The sequence below is a fragment of the Simochromis diagramma genome, unplaced genomic scaffold (assembly GCF_900408965.1).
Source record: "Simochromis diagramma unplaced genomic scaffold, fSimDia1.1 OVJJ01000422.1, whole genome shotgun sequence".
NCBI lineage: Eukaryota > Metazoa > Chordata > Actinopteri > Cichliformes > Cichlidae > Simochromis > Simochromis diagramma.
The window spans coordinates 102,406-115,746 of record NW_024387252.1 but is presented as its reverse complement, the minus strand read 5'-3'; the positions used below and the strand labels follow the sequence as shown (position 1 = coordinate 115,746).

At 43.4% G+C, this 13,341-nt stretch overlaps 1 long non-coding RNA gene across 2 annotated transcripts; it reads right to left on the bottom strand.

Annotated features, from left to right (window-relative positions):
* Window positions 1–1,099: 1,099 nt before the first annotated feature.
* LOC120715193 lies at window positions 1,100–9,099 on the bottom strand. 2 transcript variants are annotated; one of them, XR_005691557.1, is made up of 3 exons: window positions 6,423–6,472; window positions 4,066–4,141; window positions 1,100–3,357 (listed from the first exon to the last, which is right to left on the bottom strand). It is a non-coding gene; the product is annotated as an uncharacterized LOC120715193 (long non-coding RNA). The 2 variants fall into 2 exon arrangements; XR_005691556.1 differs by lacking the exon at window positions 6,423–6,472 and adding an exon at window positions 8,738–9,099 and having other exon boundaries at window positions 2,704–3,357.
* Between the last annotated feature and the right edge of the window lie 4,242 nt (window positions 9,100–13,341).

Below are 13,341 nucleotides of genomic sequence, written 5' to 3'. Positions count from 1 at the left end.
CAGAGCCAGTCAGATCTCTCTGCAACTTACACATTAATTCCTGGATGGCAGCAAACTTCCTCCAACTCACTCAGGACAAAACTGAGGTTTAATCAGCAGCTCTGAAGCTCAGAGAGAAACTTCATAACAAAACTTCAGACTCTTCCACTAAACCTGTGTGAGCAGGTTAAAAGCCTTCAGGTCTTATTTGATCCAGAACTCACATTTGACATTCACATTTAAAAACTTTTGTCAAAAATATTCTAAAACTAAATTTTCATATTTTAAAGAATATTGCAACAGTGCAACAGTTTCTCTCTCAAGCCAATGCAGAGACCTTGACTCTAGTTTTCATCTCCTGAAGGACTGATTACTGAAATGCTTGTTTTTCTAGTTTTTCAAAGAAATCTTTGTCACTGCTGCAGCTGCTTCAAAACTTGAGTCATTTCTAAGATTATTTTATTGTTTTCAACACTCAGCGGTTCAGGACCTTCTTGTCTTTATAATTTACTTTTTATTCTACAAGCACTTCAGAGCCCTCAGATCCTCAGACAGGAGACTGTTGTCTTTTATTAAACATGCTGCACGTTTCTTTTTAGTTTGTTATTTTAATGTTTGTGTCTGTTTATTTTATCTTACTTTTCATCTATTTACTATTTTCTTTGCACCATTTGTTTATTCCATTTATATGATATTAAATCTATTCTTAGTGTCCTTGTTATGTTATTTGTTTCTTTTCATCTCCAGTGTTTCTGTATGATGAGTGAGTGTCTGATGTCTGGGTGTGGGAGTGGGGATGGAGGGCTGATGAGAGGGTGTAGTGAAGGTGATGTGTGTGTATTTTTTTCTGCTTCAGTGATCAGAGGTCTGCACTACAGAGCAGGATTTAGTCTTATCCAGGTAACTACAGGATTAACTCTGGTTTTACTGTAATCTTAGGATGGTTCACTTCTCATTCCCAGTTTACGCTTCAGTGGGAAATCTCTGCTGATTACTGTGATTGAAATTTTCACCAGCTGTTGGTAACAACATCCAATCCACACATGCAAAGCAATCAAACCATAGATGTCCATAAATTATCTGTAATGATAAGAAATGTCAAAAGTATCGAGCACGTTTATTGAAATGTATTTAATCCTTTGAACATCCTTTGAGCCTTTGTTGGTGATGATTGTTTTAACGTTCCTCCTGCACGGAGAAACTTGTCTCAGGTGTGACTTTGGCCCATTCTTGGCTCTTTGACTGCATTTCTCGCTGTTTTCTTGGAAATAATTATACCGGCTCCACGTCTTTCTGTATCTCTTTGCAAGTGCTCCATGATAATTGTTTTCACTGTCTGAAATCTTATAGGAGCACCTGTTCAGGTTCAAGTGTGATCTATGTGGGAATCAGTAACTCAGAAAGTCTGTTTGACATTAAACATGCGGGTCAAACTCAGTCACTCAGTTTAAATGTTCTTCTGTGTTTCAGTGTTTCACAGTCTTTGTAAGTGTAGATGGACTTCATCTAAAAGCAAACTGAGAGACATGAGGAAAGTTTCTCAGGTATCAGAAAGCTGCTTCCATCAGGACCCCGTGATGTGGCCTCAGAATTTCATCTTCTTTTGTTTTTGTGGCCCACATTGGCTGTGATATAGACATCAGTGTGTACGATGATGTTATGACTGATGGATGAGAAACAGGACTTCTGTATTTAAAGTCTGTACTGTACATATTTGTAGGCTGAATGCTGACCTCATCCACAGAGCACTGAGGTGTGAGAGAGTAACTGAGAGTCACGGCTGCACTCTGAGAGGATGATGACTGTACAATTACTTTTTCTGTGGGTTCATTGGTGCTGAAGTTCAGTACAAACTAACCACCTTTGAGATGAAACAGCAGTTACATCATGGAGCTGACAAATCTGCAGCAGCTGTGTGATAATGTCACGTCAACATGAACCAAAACATCAGAGGAATGTTTGCAGCACCTTGTTGAATCTGCTGTGAAGAATTAAAGCAACTCTGAAAGTAAAAAAAAAAAAAAAAAAAGACCAAATTCAGTACTAGGAAGGTGTACCTAATAATGTGGCCAGTGAGTGTATATGATTGTAATGAAATAAAACTTGTTTGTATATTTTTGTGGTGTTCAGTGCCAGTGAAAACGTGTGACAGAGATTTTCTTGTAAAGAGCTGAGCACTCCTGATCCTGTGTGAAGTGGAAACATTAAACCTTCAGTGCTGCAGACTCAGAGGTGGGCAGCCTGTTGTTGCACTTTAATGCCAGTAGATGGCAGCACAGACCACTTCATCTTGGTTGCATCAAATAACAAACTCACTGCCTCATTAAAGAATAAAACTTGAAAAAAATAATGCCTTTAAAATGAATACCACCTAAACTATCATCTGCTTTGAGTTGACGTCACACCTGTTACCTGTCACACTGTGATATTTCTGGTAGCAGTGGTCACTTCTGGTGAAAACAACCCACCTGCAGCCCTGACTGCTGACAGAGCTGCAACAAGCATAAGTAAATGTATTACAGTCTCGTGAATTTGGTGGTTGGTAAAAGCTGCTCAGAGACACATGTTGTTTTATATGTGAGCGACATCCTGATTTCAAATCTGTGGGTCAGTGAAGAGAATCACTAATGGACAGTGGAGTGTGACAGTGGAGGGTGCGCTAACATAAACGTGTGACTGTGTGTTGAAAACAATTTCACTCAGAAAGTAAAATCCGACACATTGCAGATGAAGGCTATTTATTAATGGAGTAAAGGATCTCCATCATATTACAAAACACATTTGTACCTGTGAAAAATAGTGAAAAATATACATTTATAAGATATTAATCTTTGTGACAAACCATCCATAAATGTGTGTTAATATTCAGATTTTAAATAATGTTTATTTTTATGTTCATTGTCTCTCACAGTGACACAGACAGCTGTGACATCAAACATCACATAAACAGTGATTCATTCCTCTGTGAACTTTAAATAAACACAATAAAGAGATTGTATTTGACTCCTTTCACTTTAGTCTGACTTCATGAAAACTTGCTGCTGAGCACTTTAGTTATAAAGCAGAGGTTAAAATGGTGATAATAAGTCAGTAATAATGAAATAAGAGTAGATGCAGATCCTGTAGATGCAGACTGAGTTTAGTCCAAGGATATAAAATGTGTTACCATCAACCTTGTAACTGTCGGATAATCAGATGTCTCTGATTAGTTATTGACTTATTTGAGTGATTTCCTTTCTGACAACGATCGTCCGAGTCTCCAGGATGTCTCAGGGAGCTGCTGTGGGGACCAGTTAGAGAGCAGCAGCTGGATCCCAGTGGTTGGACTGGAGGACGACTTCAGTGAGGAGTCGATGACATTTGGCTCTGGTAGAAACTCTGCACACACAAACACACAGGAGGAGAATATAAGCACAAAGCAGAGCCTCTCTGTTCTCTTTAGATACAGCAAAGCATCAGGACATGTCAGTGAACGCATCACAGTTACAATAATGTAACTTATTGAACTTTGACACATTTTGTGCAGGTGTGTCAGATCACACAGCATCTGCAGAGACACACAATCTTGTTTTGATACATTTTAACTGCAGGATGAAAAATAAACTGATTAAATAACATCAAATTGCTCCATCTTAACAGGTTACTGGCACCAGAATATTTAGTGGAACTGGTGCTTGTGTCCCAGTCAGTGTGTACATCCTGAGATGCTGCAGCCACAAACCTGTTCACTGTTCCCAGCTCACACTTAAAGACGACTGAATGTTTGCTGTGAGGACTCCTCGATCCTGGGATGACCTGCCTGAAGAAATCTGGCTCGCCTCATCAGTGTCTTCTTTTAAATCCTTGTTAAAGACTAATATATAAACTTTAACTCATCTTATTCATCCAGCTGTTGGAAGTTATTCACTACATGACGCTTGAGTCTGTGTAGTTTGATTCATAATTTACTCTTTGCTCTTTCACTCATCGTCTCTGGGAAGCACTCGTAACGATGGTTTGAAAAGTGACACAAACTTAAACATAAAATAACGTTTGATTGTGAGCAACAGATTTATGGTGTTTGTACTAAAAGAAGAGCAGCTGTACCTCTCAGCTCTGACTGTTTTTCCTTCTCTTTGACTGACGTCTTCAGTTCTCACTGCTGAGCCGACTGCAGCTGCATCTGCACAATAAAACACACACACACAGGACGTCAGTGCACGATTGACTTTACCCAGAATCCTCTGCAGGAGAAAATGGAAGGTACTCGTGTTTAGCTGGACAGAGAAAAGTTACAGGAAGTCATGATGTCGCTCTGATGTTGTTCAGTTTGTCTTGTACAACATTTTTCTGAAGTCTCATATAAAGACGTCGTTTCTCTGTTTTCTTAACAAAGTGGATTTTCTACAACAGTTTCAATGATAAGAAACAAAATGAATGACATTAGTTATGGAGCCCTTTGTAAATATTCAGAGAATATGCTCCTGATGAGGTGGTGGATGGTCTCCTGAGGGATCTCCTCTCAGACCTGGACTGAAGCATCTGCCAACTCCTGGACAGTCTGTGGTGCAGCTGGTGGACGGAGCGAGACATGACGTCCCAGATGTGCTGGGTTGATTCAGGTCTGGGGAACAGCTGGACCAGTCCACAGCATCAATGCCTTCGTCCTGCAGGAAATGCTGACACACTGCAGCCACATGAGGTTCAGCATTATCTTGCATTAGGAGGAAACCAGAGCTGCCCGCACCAACATATGATCTCACAGGGGGGTCTGAGGATTTCATCTCAGTACCTAATGGAAGTCAGGCTACCTCTGATGAACACATGGAGGGCTGTGCAGCCCCCCCCCCCAAAAGAAATGCCACCCCACACCATAACTGACCCACTGCCAAACCATCATGCTGGAGGATGTTGGAGGCAGCAGAAGGTTCTCCACGTTGTGTCCAGACTCTGTCACGTCTGTCACATGTGCTCAGTGTGATTCTGCTTTCATTGCCAGTGGCAAAGTTGCCATCTCGGTGTTCTCTGGCAAATGCCAAACGTCCTGCACGGTGCTGGGCTGTAAACACAACCTCCACCTGTGGACGTCGGGCCCTCATGCCACCCTCATGGAGTCTGTTTCTGACCATTTGAGCAGACACGTGTACATTTGTGGCCTGCTGGAGGTCATTTTGCTCTAGCAGTGCTCCTCCTGTTCCTCCTTCCACAAAGGTGGAGGCAGCGGTCCTGCTGCTGGGTTGTTGCCCTCCTACGGCCTTCTGATGTACCGGCCTGTCTCCTGGTAGCGCCTCCATGCTCTGGACACTACACTGACACACAGCAAACCTTCCTGCCACAGCTCACATTGATGTGATCCTGGATGAGCTGCACTACCTGAGCCACTTGTGTGGATTGTAGACTTCGTCTCAATCTATCACTAGAGTGAAATCACAGCCAGCATTGAAAAGTGACCAAAACATGAGCCAGAAAGCATCAGCACAGAGAAGGTCTGTGGTCACCACCTGCAGAAACACTCCTTTATTGGGATGTCTTGCTAATAATTCCCACCTGTTGTCTAATCCAACAGTGTGTGGCATTGATTGTCAATCAGTGTTGCTTCCTAAGTGGACAGTTTGATTTCACAGAAGTGTGATTGACTTGGAGTTACATTGTGTTGTGTAAGTTTTCCCTTTGTTTTTGGAGCAGTGCATTTATTCTGTGTACTATTGTATTTATGTATTATCATTCTTTTCTATCCTTACTAGGGCTGTGCGATATGACCAAAATCTCATATCCCGATATAAAACATCTATCGTCCGATAACGATATAAATCACAAAAATGTAACATTTTCTGTAAATTCTGTGAATCTCGGACAGCTCGACTTGCTTGAAGTGTTTCCAGCTGCACGTCGTGTACCTGGAGTCGAGTGTTTTAACCGATGAAACGATAAATTTTTAGACATAAGTTGTAGCTGTTTTGCTTCTCATCCGTAAACACTGCATACTCTTTCATATGATTCCGTTTATTTTGAAAAGTCTCAACAGGATCTTGAGCTTTATTGTGAAAGGTTTATGTGGAACATAAACAAGCGGACACGCGGTGGTTTTACCGTCGTTGTTGTTCATGACAACGCATAAAAACAGGCGCTTGTCCGTCCGTAGTGTGGTTATATTAAATATAAGAGAAAGAGAGAACTTTAAGAAATGAATATAGCCACTACAGCGACCGTCAAAACCATGAAAAAATATTGACGTAAACAGTTTATTTTATGACACTACGAAACAAACGATAGCGTAAAATGAAACGATAGACGTTTTATCAACTCATATCAGCTTCATATGACAGAATATCCTGATTACCAATGTTAGCGTCAACTAATCTGAATAACAGAAATATACCCTGGGTATAATAAACTTTCTCTGTAGTGCAGGACCAGATCAGTCAAAGTACAAGAATTCAAACAAACACAGAGATTCTACTTACAGAGCAGACACAGCACAGATGTTTCCAACATCGTCCTTCTCACTCATTTCAGCTTTTTCTCATTTCTGTCTCTGACACCAAGTAAAGTCGCCCTCTTCCTCCTTCCTGTTGGTACAAAGAGAGTCAAGGTCAGATACATTAGAAATATATACAACTATTAACACACTGTAACAGTTACTCTCTTATAACACGTGGTATGAACGCCCTGTTACTTAAAGTTGCTACAAAAACACATTGTGTTTTTGTAGCAACTAAATTATAATATGAAAACAAAAAGAACATGCACATTCTCTGTCATATGGGCCCGCATGAATCCGCACATTCTGAATCCTTTATCATCTGCAACCGAAAATAGTTGTGGATGATTACTATACCTTTCTAATGTGAAGTTGTTGTCCCTGGCTCTCTTTCTCTCTCTCTCCCTCGGGCTCTGTTCCTATGCTACTGAGTGTAACTACCGCCCCTCCCCCCTCTGCCCAGCGTAAAGCACAAGGCTCGCGTGCAGAGTGAAGCGGGAAAAAAGTGCGAGACAGAGGGTGAGAGAAAGAAAAAAAAAACCCGCGAGCCGTGACAAGGAGCCGGCTCTCGTCGTTCACGTCAAAGAGTCGGCTCTAAGAGCCATTTCGTTCGCGAACGACCCATCACTACTCGATACAGAACGTCACATCACTAGTATTTGGCGCCGTTAACGTCCCGAGCGAATGTCGTCACTGTTTCATCTTGTTCTCTCTATAAACTCCACAAGATGCTCGGTTGAACTTTCCCTCCTCCGAGGTAAACTTTTATTAAACTCTTAGTAATCAGTCATGAGTCTCTACTTCTCACCTTCCGGTGTTACACTCTCAAGACTCCGGGTGGAACACACAGGTAAATGCAATTCCCATTGCTACAGTCACAGCGGGAACACCGGACAAGATGGGTAGCGGTGTTCGTACGTCGCTCTTCGGGATTCTTTTCCTCCGTTATTTCGCGTTTGCATCAACAGGTGAGTATGTAACTCTTAGATTGCTGATGAATTGATTTGCCGTTATTGGCATATTAAACACATGCAACCGGGACGTAAGTGTGATTAGAGAAGCTCGCCGGTTACCGGGCTTCGAGCGCAAGTTAGCTCGCTAGTTGCGAAGTAGAAGCGGCTCTGTGTGGTGTGAGTTTTCTGTGTGTTTTGCTTAGTCTTCGTATTTGTGTGCAGTTTAAGTGATCACTGTTAGAGCCACCGAGACTTGCTGAACATCGTTTTTCGGCTAAAACCTCACATAACAGAAAACATTCACTTGGCTCAAAGCACGGCTACCTGCCGAGGTAGCGACGGCAAAGCGACACGTCAAGTTAGCATAGCGGTACAAATCAGAGTAGCGGGCAAAAGCGGACTGGTCCCGGATTACTTTCACGTCATAACAGGGGTTTTTAATCCGGGAAACCTGAAGTCGGTACTAATATAATGCTATTAGCATGTGCAGTGCTCTGCTACGGGAGAAAGTTAAGGATAAAAAAGCTCGAAACAGGCGTTTCGACACGGTGTCGCACTTCCGTAACGCGCGCTATGCTAGCGATCAGCGAAGGAGGAGAAGCGCTACCGCGAGTGTTAATGTTCGCGGCGGGTAACAGGTCGGCTGGCTTCACCCCGGCGCACAAATCACAGCTCACTTGACCGCGTTATCTCAGGAGAACAACCAAGCCACTAAAGAAGTACTAAAACTCGAGGAGACGCACAACTGGAGCACTGTTTGCGCGCACTGTGTGTGGATTATTTAACCATCAGAGCCTGGTTAAGGAACAGTCATTTTTTGTCTCGCATCAAGTACCTGCTGAGAACATCACTGTAGTGAAGTTTATCTGAGTTTTCCCCATCCAGAAACTGGATGACAGCGAAGGTCAGGGATAAAAGAAAATAGGTCCTGTTGATATTTGGGCTTCGTTCCGCCTGTTCCAATAAGAAGTAATCCCTCACTTGAGAATGCGCTCAAACTTTAACATTTCCGCAGCAATTTGCTGAAACAACCTCTGAACCAACAACAAGGATGTAAGACTTCCTAAAACTATAACTTCTTTTTCTAGGAGGTTCCACTTTATGGTAATGTAACGACATCCAACTGTAACTTTGTCACCAAATTAAAACATCACTACTTGACTAGCTGGTTGTAAAGAAAGCGGAGTAACCTGGATCCTGACCAGTGCGCGCTCCCGACGCTGGGGAACGCTCCGTCGGTGATAAATGGCACAACGCTCAACCAGAGCAGCAGCCATGTTTCAGCGCTACAACCAGACGTGAAACACGACCTTCTTGTGAATCTACGTGTCTGTGTTCTACTTACCCCGACATGCAGAGGCTCTAAAAACATACTAGCAGCTCCTTTGTGCCTGATCCCACACGTCAGCAAACATGAAGACGGTGAAAGCTGCTGATAAGCTTCGTTTTTGTCGACGTCACGATTAAAAACAGGCTCTAATATCCAAAGTTAAGCCCACGTCGATTTCGAGTAAAGGGCATCCTTGTTCAAAGCTTCTAGCAAAGCTGTTTTCCACCGTCCACGAACGATAACACAAACGTTAATAACACAAACAGCTTCTCTTCTCACGGAGAGAAACCGTGTAGCGAGCTCACAAAGACTGCTGCGGAAGCGCGTTCCCTGTGTGCCTGCAGAGCGAGCCGATGACCGATAGGGGGCAGTGTACAGTATGGTACATACTACAGCGCGCCTCCGGTTGGCACGGAGTCGTGGGCCTTATGTATGGAGCTCATTGCATCATTTAGTCAGCCCCGTCACCTGCATCTATCTGACACTGATTTCTCAGAGGGAGCAGTGAGCTTGGCCTTGTAGTAGTTGAAGGCCTGACGGTGCAAAAACTAACGAATGTTGGCCTGGTCAACACATTTTCAATTCAATTGAGTTTTATTTATATAGCGCCAAATCACAACAACAGTCGCCACGAGGCGCTTTATATTCTAAGGTAGGATGTCTGAAAACCTACACAGACATAAACTTATTATCATTATTTAATCATGTGGTCACAACTTAATAACCCGACAAACATCACATGTTTCTGAGCATAAGAACCAAAACAACAAATAAGCAGCTGTTCAAAGCCGTTTGCAAAAAATTATTTTCCCTTTTTTAATAAATCTTTTCAGATTGTGTTTTTGTTTTATTTCTGACACTGGGAGCTAAACACAAGTTGTTTTGTTTTGTTGCTTTATTGCTTTGTTGTTCGTCTGAATTCTGTGGTTCCTTAGCAGATTTTAACAGGTCTGTGGTCATGTTTATGTGATTCAACCAGCATAAAGGAGAGAGCAGTTGTCTCTGTTCCTCACCCTGATTGGCTGCTGTAGAAGTGACCGCTTCCTCTCTTCTCTGTTGTTTCATCTTTTAGACCAGGAAACCATCACGGCTCAGTCAGGACAGAAGAACGTCACCCAGCCATTTCAAGCTCCATACAACAACATCATAATAATTGAAGAGTGGTCCAGAGCTGACCTACATAAATGTGCCCCTAAGTACTGGAATGGACACTTTTTTCCACAAGAGCAGCATCCATCTTTTGAGAACCAGGTGGATCTGGAGTTGTGGCAGTTTTTGGCGATGGCGTTTGTCCCGTGCGTGTTGGTGAAGTTGGTGATGATGCCGTTGGAGGATTTTTTCAATTTGGTGGTGTTGATGGTGTCAGCAGTGGTGTTGAAGGAGGTATTGTTGTTGTTTGTGGAGATGGTGTTTGAATCTACAGAAACAGAAACAACAGAAGCAGGGTTCATACCAGCCTCCAGCACCTCAACCTACCCTTTATCTTTCAACGACTCTACTGCCTCCTCCCCCTGTGCCATTCATCAGGAGTCACCTACCCACATCCTACACTGCAGCCTCTCCATCACAACTTACCAGGGGCGAAGTCAGCTGATGAAGATGAAAACCAAGAAGGCCATGGGCCCGGGTGGAGTAGCTTCCACTGAAGTCCATCAAGCAGGTTGGGGAGGAGAGGATGTTGTCTAAGCTAACATCCATCATGGACAACACCTTCTTGAAGTGATGAGATATTTTCCTGGAGTACTGTCTCTTAGCCTCCCGTGGCATCAGAGAGGCTAAGAGACAGTACTCCAGGAAAATATCTCATCACTTCAAAGACAGCAGAGACTCACGGAGCCTGTGGCGGGGCATTCAGACCATCACAGACTACAAGCCCCCACCACAGACCTGTGATAGCACTATCCCCCTGCTGAACGAGCTGAATACTTTCTTTGCTCGCTTTGAAGTCCAAAACAGCACCACTGCACAGAAGACCCCACCCCCTCCTGGTGATCAGGTGATGACTCTGTCCCCGGACAGCGTGAGGAGATCCCTCAGCAGAATCAATGCACGAAAAGCTCCGGGTCCTGACAACATTCCTGGTCGTGTACTGAGAGACTGTGCAGTGGAACTCACTGATGTCTTCACAGACATCTTCAACATATCACTCATCCAGGCTGTCGTCCCCACATGTTTTAAAGCCACCACAATCATTCCGGTTCCAAAAAAGTCATCTCCCTCCTGCTTTAATGACTACCGTCCTGTTGCACTTACTCCCATCCTGATGAAGTGCTTCGAACGACTAGTCATGTAACACATCAAGACTGTCCTGCCCCCCTCCCTAGATCCCTTCCAGTTTGCATATCGGCCCAACCGCTCAACCGATGATGCCATCTCCACTGCACTCCACTCGGCACTCACACACCTGGACAAAAAAGACTCATATGTTCGAATGCTGTTCATAGATTTCAGTTCAGCATTCAACACTATAATCCCCCAACAGCTCACCCAAAAACTGGTCCAGCTGGGGCTCAACACCTCACTGTGCAACTGGCTGTTGAATTTCCTCACCGGAAGACCTCAAACAGTACGGGTCGGCAGTAATACATCCAGCACCATCATTTTAAACACGGGGGCCCCGCAGGGATGTGTGCTGAGCCCCCTCCTCTTCACTCTGCTGACCCATGACTGCACTCCATCATACAGCTCCAACCTCTTCATCAAGTTTGCGGACGACACAGCGGTGGTGGGTCTCATTAGCAACAGGGATGAGACCGACTACAGAAGTGAGGTGAGACGCCTGGCCACGTGGTGTGTTGACAACAATCTCTCTCTGAATGTGGAGAAGACGAAGGAGATTGTTGTGGACTTCAGGAGAATGCACACCCAACATGCTCCTCTGACCATTGACGGAGCATCTGTGGAGAGAGTGAGCAGCACCAAGTTCTTGGGTGTGCACATCACAGAGGATCTCTCCTGGACGTACAACACCACAGCACTGGCCAAGAAATCACAGCAGCGTCTCTTCTTTCTCCGCAAACTAAGAAGAGCAGGAGCACCAGCCCCCATCATGCACACTTTCTACAGAGGCACCATCGAGAGCATCCTGTCGAGCTGCATCACTGTGTGGTTTGGAGCCTGCAATGCGTCCTGTCATAGAACCCTCCAACGCATAGTGAGAGCTGCAGAGAGGATCATTGGTGTCTCTCTCCCCTCCCTCCAGGACATTTACAGCACCCGTCTCACTAAAAAAGCCCTGTGCATAGCGGCTGATCACACGCACCCAATGCAAAGCTTCTTCAAGCTGCTGCCGTCAGGGAGGAGACTGCGGAGTCTCCAGGCCAGGACCAGCAGACTGAAGGACAGCTTCATCCATCAGGCTGTCAGGAAGCTTAACTCCCTCCCGATTCTGCCCCCTCTCCCCTCTTCTTCTCCACGGTCTCACTGAACTCTGTCACACACACACACACACACACACACACACACACACACACACACACACACACACACACACACACACACACACACACACACTCTCTGACTCACTGGCCTGCACCAGTTACCAGTCATTTTGTGGAGCATTGGACTGCCATTACCTCATAAGACTTTGTTGTTACACTATCTCATACCGTACATTACTAAATCTCCATTTGCACTATTTGCCTATTTGCACTACTCTGCCTGGTTTACACTCAATGTCATTTACCCTTACTTGAATATTGTATATTGCATAGCTTTCTTGTTATACGTAAAATTGTATTGTATTTATTTAAATTTTTACTTTTTAATTATTTTACTTGCATTTCTTAATCACTCTCTTATATTTAAATGTTCTTTTGCTATTTCATCTAGGGTTTGAGAGTAACGAAATTTCTATTCTCTGTATGTCCTGTACATGTGGCAGAATTGACAAATAAAGTTGACTTTGACTTTGACTTTTGACTTCTTGGCCTCCAAACCCTCTATGACCCTCTGGTATTCCTTCCCACGGTTGCCAAAGTGCTGCTCATAGGGGGTCATATGATTGTTGGGTTTTTCTCTGTATCTATGAAGCGCCTTGAGGCGACTTATGTTGTGATTTGGTGCTATATAAATAAAACTGAATTGAATTGAATAATCCATGTCTTGTTTTTTTGTTGCAGTTTTTCACAATGTTACTACGAATATTTTTTTTTTATCAATAAATATTAAGAATACATAATTAATCCAATAAATTGCGACAGAGTTTATAAACACAACAGCTGTTATAAATGCTGTAAAACACGTTTATTGTTTAATTTGTTAACCTGGTCATCTTTGACTACAGAGAGAAAGAACAAAGGATTTACCAAGTGCACTGTTGTGCAGACATGTAAACACTGAAACCTCATCCAGATGTTTTACACATCACATAAAACTGATTTGGATGTTTTCTTTTCGACTAATGTGACAAAAACATACTTTAATGCATGTTTTGCTCTAAACGGCTCCCAGATCTACAGGATGTTAATTCTCCTGAGTTAACATCCTGTAGATTTGGTACCAGTTCTCCTTTTCCATGGATGCAGTGCTGGTGACCAAACTAGAACTGGTTCTGTGTTCAGTTAACCTGTGTGTTGTCTTTATTGTGGATGAAGTAACTGAAATTTTCTGCTGATGCA